The 8,460-nt window shown below is 37.8% G+C and overlaps 1 non-coding gene across 1 annotated transcript; it reads left to right on the top strand.

Moving 5' to 3' along the window:
- The first annotated feature begins 105 nt into the window (after nucleotides 1-105).
- Nucleotides 106-209, top strand: LOC127740318 (small nucleolar RNA R71). Its single transcript, XR_008000997.1, has one exon. It is a non-coding gene; the product is annotated as a small nucleolar RNA R71 (small nucleolar RNA).
- Nucleotides 210-8,460: the final 8,251 nt, after the last annotated feature.

Consider the following 8,460-nt stretch of genomic DNA (forward strand, 5'->3'; position numbering starts at 1 on the left):
ATTTTCTTTAGGTGAATGGATCCACCTGCAGAATGGTCCAATGACATCTTGGAAAACTCAGATAGACCATAATAGAATATATCTAATATGGTCCATTCTGAAAACATGTCAGAAGGACATTTTTTGGTCATCTGCTTGTATCTTTCCCAAGCTTCATAGAGGGATTCACCATCTTTTTGCTTGAAGGTCTGAACATCGACTCTAAGCTTGCTCAGCTTTTGAGGAGGAAAGAATTTATCCAAGAAGGCCGTGACTAGCTTGTCCCAAGAGTCCAGGCTATCTTTAGGTTGTGAGTCCAACCATGTCCTAGCTCTGTCTCTTACAGCAAAAGGGAAAAGCATGAGCCTGTAGACTTCAGGATCTACTCCATTCGTCTTAACAGTCTCACAAATCTGCAAGAACTCAGTTAAAAACTGATAAGAATCTTCAGATGGAAGTCCATGAAACTTGCAGTTCTGTTGCACTAAAGCAACTAATTGAGGTTTCAGCTCAAAATTGTTTGCTCCAATGGCAGAAATGGAGATGCTTCTTCCATCAAACTTGGATCTTGGTTTAGTAAAATCGCCCAGCATCCTCCTTGCATTATTGTTGTTGGGTTCGGCTGCCATCTCCTTCTCTTGTTCGAAAATTTCAGAAAGGTTGTCTCTGGATTGTTGTAATTTAGCTTCTCTTAATTTCCTCTTCAGAGTCCTTTCAGGTTCATGGTCAGCTTCAACAAGAATGCCTTTTTCCTTGTTCCTGCTCATATAGGGAAGAAGAGAACAAGAAAAAGAAGAGGAATTCTCTATGTCACAGTATAGAGATTCCTTTATGTTAGTAGAAGAAGAAGGGAATAGGAGAATGAGAAGAAGTAAGAATAATCCAAACACAAGGGTAAGGATAGGGGCAGTGATTTGAGATGAAGAGAGGTGAAGAGAAGTGTTAGTAAATAAATAAATAAATAAAAGAAGATGAGAGATAGAGAATTTCGAAAATAATTTTGAAAAAGTAGTTAGTGATTTTCGAAAATTAAAGATAAGATATATTTAAAATTAAAATTTAAAACAATTAATTAATTAAAAAGAATTTTTGAAAAAGGATGAGATATTTTCGAAAATTAGAGAGAGTGAAGTAGTTAGGTGGTTTTGAAAAAGATAAGAAACAAACAAAAAGTCAAATAGTTAGTTGAAAAAGATATTAAAGTCAAATTTGAAAAGATAAAAAGATAAGAAGTTAGGTAAGATATTTTGAAATCAATTTTTTTTTTGAAAAAGATAAAATTTTGAAAAAGATATGATAAAAGATAAGATAAAAAGATTTGATAAAAAGATAAGATTTTTAAGAAAAAGATATTTTGAAAAAGATTTTATTTTTAAAATTAAAATTGATTACTTGACTAACAAGACACTAAAAGATAAGATTCTAGAGTTTAAAGATTGAACCTTTCTTAACAAGAAAATAACAAACTTCAAATTTTTGAATCAATCACATTAATTGTTAGTGTAATTTCGAAATTTTGAAATAAAATTAAGAAAAAGATTTTTGAAAAAAAATTTGGAAATTTTCGAAATTAATAAGATAAAAATGAAAAAGATTTGATTTGAAAAAGTTTTGAAAAGATAAGATTTTTAAAATTGAAAATTTGACTTGACTTGTAAGAAACAACTAATTTTTAAAATTTTTTGACCAAGTCAATCCAAAATTTCGAAAATTTGGAGAGAAATAAGGAAAAAATATTTTTTTTATTTTTGAATTTTTGATGATGAGAGAGAAAAATATAAAAATGACTCACAACATGAAAATTATGAATCAAAACTCATGATGCATGCAAGAACACTATGAATGTCAAGATGAACACCAAGAATACTTTGAAGATCATGATGAACATCAAGAACATAATTTTGAAAAATTTTTTGATGCAAAGAAAACATGCAAGACACCAAACTTAGAAATCTTTAATGCATGGACTCTAACAAACGAAAAATGCATATGAAAAACAACAAACAACACAAAACAAGAAAACATCAAGATCAAACAAGATGACTTGTCAAGAATAACTTGAAGATCATGAAGAACACCATGAATGCATGAATTTTCGACAAATGCAAGAAAATTTTTTAAAGCATGCAATTGACACCAAACTTAAAAGTTGACTCAAGACTCAAACAAGAAACACAAAATATTTTTGATTTTTATGATTTTATGATTTTTTTTCTATTTTTATTATTTTTTTCGAAAATATTCTTTTGAAAAAACGAAAAATAAAGAAAATTTTTTTCCAAGAATTTTGAAAACATTTTTGAAAAGAAAAGTACCTAATCTGAGCAACAAGATGAACCGTCAGTTGTCCATACTCGAACAATCCCCGGCAACGGCGCCAAAAACTTGGTGGACGAAATTGTGATCATCAATAATTGCTCTTTGGTATGTGCATCTATTAACTCAGCACTTCCTTTCCATAACTTCGCTCAACTAACCAGCAAGTGTACTGGGTCGTCCAAGTAATAAACCTTACGTGAGTAAGGGTCGATCCCACAGAGATTGTTGGTACGGAGCAAGCTATGGTCACCTTGTAAATCTCAGTTAAGTGGATTCATAGGGTCAAATGTAATTGGATTAAATAATACACAGAAAATAAGATAGTAAATAGTTACTCATATAATTCTTGGGAATTTCAGATAGGGGTATGGAGATGCTGTGCTCCTCCTGAATCTCTGCTTTCCTACTGCTTTCGTCCAATCCTTCTTACTCCTTTCCATGGCAAGCTGTATGTAGGGCATCACTGTTGTCAATGGCTACATCCCATCCTCTCAGTGAAAAAGGTCCAAATGCTCTGTCACAGCACGGCTAATCATCTGTCGGTTCTCAATCGGGTTGGAATAGAATCCCGTGATTCTTTTGCGTCTGTCAATAACGCCCAACCTTCAAGAGTTTGAAGCTCGTAACAGTTATTCAATCCCGGAATCCTACTCGGAATACCACAGACTAGGTTAGACTTTCCGGATTCCCATGAATGCCGCCATCAATTCTAGCTTATACCACGAAGATTCTGATAAAGGAATCCAAGAGATATGCGCCCGGTCTAAGGTAGAACGGAAGTGGTTGTCAATCACACGCGTTCATAGGTGAGAATGATGATGAGTGCCATGCATCATCACATTCATCAAGTTGAAGTGCAACGAATATCTTAGAACAGGAATAAATCGAATTGAATAGAAAGTAGTAGTAATTGCATTAAAACTTGAGGTACAGCAGAGCTCCACACCCTTAATCTATGGTGTGTAGAAACTCCACCGTTGAAAATACACATGTGAAAGGTCCAGGCATGGCCGAATGGCCAGCCCCCATGTGGTCACAAGACCGAATAATCAAAGATCCTTAAAACAATAATAAAAAGTTCTATTTATTCTTAGACTAGCTACTAGGGTTTACAGAAGTAAGTAATTGATGCATAAATCCACTTCTGGGGCCCACTTGGTGTATGTTTGGGCTGATGGTGGACAAAACTGTGATTCGTAATACAACTCCGTTCAACTAACCAGCAAGTGTACTGGGTCGTCCAAGTAATAAACCTTACGTGAGTAAGGGTCGATCCCACAGAGATTGTTGGTATGAAGCAAGCTATGGTCATCTTGTAAATCTCAGTCAGGCGGATTTAAATAAATTATGGAATTTGGAAAATCAAATAATAGTAAATAAACATAAAATAAGGATAAAGTTACTCATGTATTTCCATGATGGGAATTTCAGATAGGTGTATGGAGATGCTGTGCTCCTCCTGAATCTCTGCTTTCCTACTGCTTCATCCAATCCTTCTTACTCCTTTCCATGGAAAGCTGTATGTAGGGCATCACCATTGTCAATGGCTACATCCCATCCTCTCAATGAAAAAGGTCCAAATGCTCTATCACAGTATGGCTAATCATCTGTCGGTTCTCAATCAGGTTGGAATAGAATCCCTTGATTCTTTTGCGTCTGTCACTAACGCGCAGCCTTTAGGAGTTTGAAGCTCATTAAAATCATTCAATTCCTGAATCCTACTCGAAATACCACAAACAAGGTTAGACCTTCCGGATTCCCATGAATGCCGCCATCAATTCTAGCTTATACCACGAAGATTCTGATTAAGGAATCCAAGAGATATGCGCCCGGTCTAAGGTAGAACGGAAGTGGTTGTCAATCACGCGCGTTCATAGATGAGAATGATGATAAGTGTCACGGATCATCACATTCATCAAGTTGAAGTGCAACGAATATCTTAGAGTAGGAATAATTCGAATTGGATAGAAAATAATAGTAATTGCATTGAAACTTGAGGTACAACAGAGCTCCACACCCTTAATCTATGGTGTGTAGAAACTCCACCGTTGAAAATACATAAGTGAAAGGTTCAGGCATGGCCGAATGGCCAGCCCCCATGATCTGAGAACTAAACGTCCCAAGATAAACTGAGACCAAAGATGTCTAATACAATAGTAAATTATCCTATTTATACTAGACTAGCTACTAGGGTTTACATGAGTAAGTAATTGATGCATAAATCCACTTCCGGGGCCCACTTGGTGTGTGTTTGGGCTGAGCTTGATCTATCCACGAGCTGAGGCTTCTTTTGGAGTTGAACGCCAAGTTGTAACGTGTTTTGGATGTTCAACTCCGGGTCGTGACGTGTTTCTGGCGTTTTACTCCAGCAGCAACATGGAACTGGCGTTGAGCGCCAGTTTACGTCATCAATTCCCGAATAAAGTATAGATTATTATATATTGCTGGAAAGCGCTGGATGTCTACTTTCCAACACCGTTGAGAGCGCACCATTTGGAGTTCTGTAGCTCCAAAAAATCCATTTCAAGTGCAGGGAGGTCAGATTCCAACAGCATCAGCAGTCCTTTGTCAGCCTTCTATCAGAGTTTTGCTCAAGTTCCTCAATTTCAGCCAGAAATTACCTAAAATCACAGAAAAACACACAAACTCATAGTAAAGTCCAGAAATGTGAATTTAACCTAAAAACTAATGAAAACATCCCTAAAAGTAGCTTGAACTTACTAAAAACTACCTAAGAACAATGCCAAAAAGCGTATAAATTATCCGCTCATCACAACGCCAAACTTAAATTGTTGCTTGTCCCCAAGCAACTGAAAATCAAATAGGATAAAAAGAAGAGAATATACAATAAATTCCAAAATATCAATGATTATTAATTCTAATTAGATGAGCGGGACTTGTAGCTTTTTGCTTCTGAACAGTTTTGGCATATCACTTTTTCCTTTGAAGTTCAGAATGATTGGCTTCTCTAGGAACTTAGAATTTCGGATGGTGTTATTGATTCTCCTAGTTAAGTATGTTAATTCTTGAACACAGCTACTTATGAGTCTTGGTCGTGGCCCTAAGCACTTTGTTTTCCAGTATTACCACCGGATACATAAATGCCACAGACACATGACTGGGTGAACCTTTTCAGATTATGACTCAGCTTTGCTAGAGTCCCTAGTTAGAGGTGTCCAGGGCTCTTAAGCACACTCTTTTGCTTTGGATCACGACTTTAACCACTCGGTCTCAAGCTTTTCACTTGGGCCTTCATGACACAAGCACATGGTTAGGGACAGCTTGGTTTAGCTGCTTAGGCCTGGATTTTATTTCCCTAGGCCCTCCTATCCATTGATGCTCAAAGTCTTGGATCCTTTTTACCCTTGCCTTTTGGTTTTAAGGGCTATTGGCTTTTTCTGCTTGCTTTTTCTTTTTCTTTCTTTTTTTTCGCAAGCTTTTGTTTTTCACTGCTTTTTCTTGCTTCAAGAATCAATTTCATGATTTTTCAGATTTTTCAATAACATTTCTCTTTGTTCATCATTCTTTCAAGAGCCAACAGTTTTAACATTCATAAACAACAAGATAAAAAATATGCATGTTTTAAGCATTCATTCAGAAAACAAAAAGTATTGTCACCACATCAATATAATTAAACTAAATTCAAGGATAAATTCAGAATTCATTTACTTCTTTGTTCTTTTAAATTAAAAACATTTTTCATTTAAGAGAGGTGAAGGATTAATGGAATTATTCATAACTTTAAGACATAGTTACTAAACACTAATGATCATGAAGTAGAGACACAAAATATAGATAAACATATAATATAGAAACCGAACAGCAGAAAAGTAAGAACAAGGAATGAATCCACCTTAGTGGCGTCTTCTTCTTGAAGGACCAACAATGTCCTTAAGCTCTTCTATGTCCCTTCCTTGCCTTTGTTGCTCCTCCTTCATTGCTCTTTGATCTTCTCTTATTTCATGGAGAATGATGGAGTGCTCATGATGTTCCACCCTTAATTGTTCCACATTGTAGCTCAAATCTTATAGGGAAGTGTTGAGTTGTTCCCAATAATTGTTGGGAGGAAAGTGCATTCCTTGAGGCATCTCAGGGATTTTTTGATGATGAGCTTCCTCATGCATCTCTTGAGATCCGTGGAGGGTCTCTCTTGCTTGCTCCATCCTCTTCTTGGCGATGGGCTTATCCTTTTCAATGAGGATGTCTCCTTCTATGATAACTCCAGCTGAGTAACATAGATGGCAAATAAGATGAGGAAAAGCTAGCCTTGCCAAAGTAGAGGACTTATCGGCTATTTTGTAGAATTCATGGGAGATGACTTCATGAACTTCTACTTCCTCTCCAATCATGATGCTATGAATCATGATGGCCCGATCCACAGTAACTTCAGATCGGTTGCTAGTGGGGATGATGGAGTCAGTTGCTAGTGGGGATGATGGAGTGTTGGATGAACTCCAACCATCCTCTAGCCACAGGCTTGAGGTCCAGTCTTCTTAATTGAGCAGGCTTGCCTTTGGAGTCTCTTTTCCATTGAGCTCCTTCCACACATATGTCCATAAGGACTTGGTCCAACCTTTGATTAAATTTGACCCTTTCTAGTGTAGGGGCGTTCATCTTCTTGCATCATGGGCAAGTGGAATGCCAACCTCACATTTTCCGGACTAAAATCTAAGTATTTCCCCTGAACCATTGTGAGATAATTCTTTGGACTCGGGTTCACACTTTGATCATGGTTCCTAGGTCTTCCCTTTTCCTTTTCTAGAGGATTCTCCGGCCTTAGGTGCCATTGATGGTAATGGAAAAACAAAAAGATTATGCTTTGACCACACCAAACTTAAAATATTGCTCGCCCTCGAGCAAGAGAAGAAAGAAGAGAAGAAGAAGAAGAAGAAAATATGGAGGAGAGTGAGGGAAGGTGTTTCGGTCAAGGTGTAGAAGAGGGGGTTTGTGTTGTGTGAAAATAAAGTAGAATGGAAGGGTATATATAGGGAGGGGAGTGGGTGTAGTTATGGTCATTTAGGGTGGGTTTGGGTGGGAAAGATTTTTGAATTTTGAAGGTGGGTGGTGTTTATGGGGAAGAGTGGATGGATGTGAGTGGTGAAGGGGGTAATTGGGAAGAGAGGTTTGAGGTGATTAGTGAAGGGTTTTTGGGGAAGGGGAAGAGAGGTTTGAGCTGATTGGTGAAGGGTTTTTGGGGAAGTGTGTTAATTGGAAAGAGAGAATGAATATTGAGAAGAGGGGAGAATATGTTAGGTGGGGATCCTGTGGGGTCCACAGATCCTGAGATGATCCTGTGGGGTCTACAGATCCTGAGGTGTCAAGGATTTACATCCCTGCACCAATTAGGCATGTAAAATGCCTTTGCACACCATTCTGGCGTTTAAACACCAAAATGATGCACACTCTGGGCGTTCAACGCCCATGTGCAGCATGTTTCTGGCGTTGAATGCCAGTTCCATGCTTGTTACTGGCGCTCAGCGCCAGCTTTCCTCAAGGCATATTCCTGGCGTTCAAATGCCAGGATGTTGCTTGTTTCTATCGTTCAGCGCCAAAAACATGCTCTGTTCTGGCGTTGAACGCCAGCCAGATGCACCTTACTAGCGTTTAAACGCCAGTAAGTCCTTCCTCCAGGGTGTGATTTTTCTTCTGCTATTTTTGATTCTGTTTTTAATATTAGTATTTTTTCGTGACTTCACATGATCATGAACCTAATAAAACACAAAATAACAATAAAATAAAATTAAAATTAGATATATAAAAATTGGGTTGCCTCCCAACAAGCGCTTCTTTAGTAATTGGGTTGCCTCCCAACAAGCGCTTTTTTAGTGTCATTAGCTTGACAGTGGGTTCTCATGGAGCCTCACAGATATTCAGAGCATGATGAGGGCCTCCCAACACCAAACTTAGAGTTTGAATGAGGGAGCTTCTCAACCCCAAACTTAGAGTTTGGTTGTGGCCTCCCAACACCAAACTTAGAGTTTGACTGTGGGGGCTCTTTATAACTCTGTACTGAGAGAAGCTTTTCATGCTTCCTCTCCATGGTTGCAGATGAAGGTCCTTGAGCTTTAAACACAAGGTAGTCCCCATTCAATTGAAGGAATAATTCTCCTCTGCTAACATCAATCACAGCTTCTGCTGTGGCTAGGAAGGGTCTTCCAAGGA

This window comes from Arachis duranensis, chromosome 6 (assembly GCF_000817695.3).
Source record: "Arachis duranensis cultivar V14167 chromosome 6, aradu.V14167.gnm2.J7QH, whole genome shotgun sequence".
Taxonomy (NCBI): Eukaryota; Viridiplantae; Streptophyta; class Magnoliopsida; order Fabales; family Fabaceae; genus Arachis; species Arachis duranensis.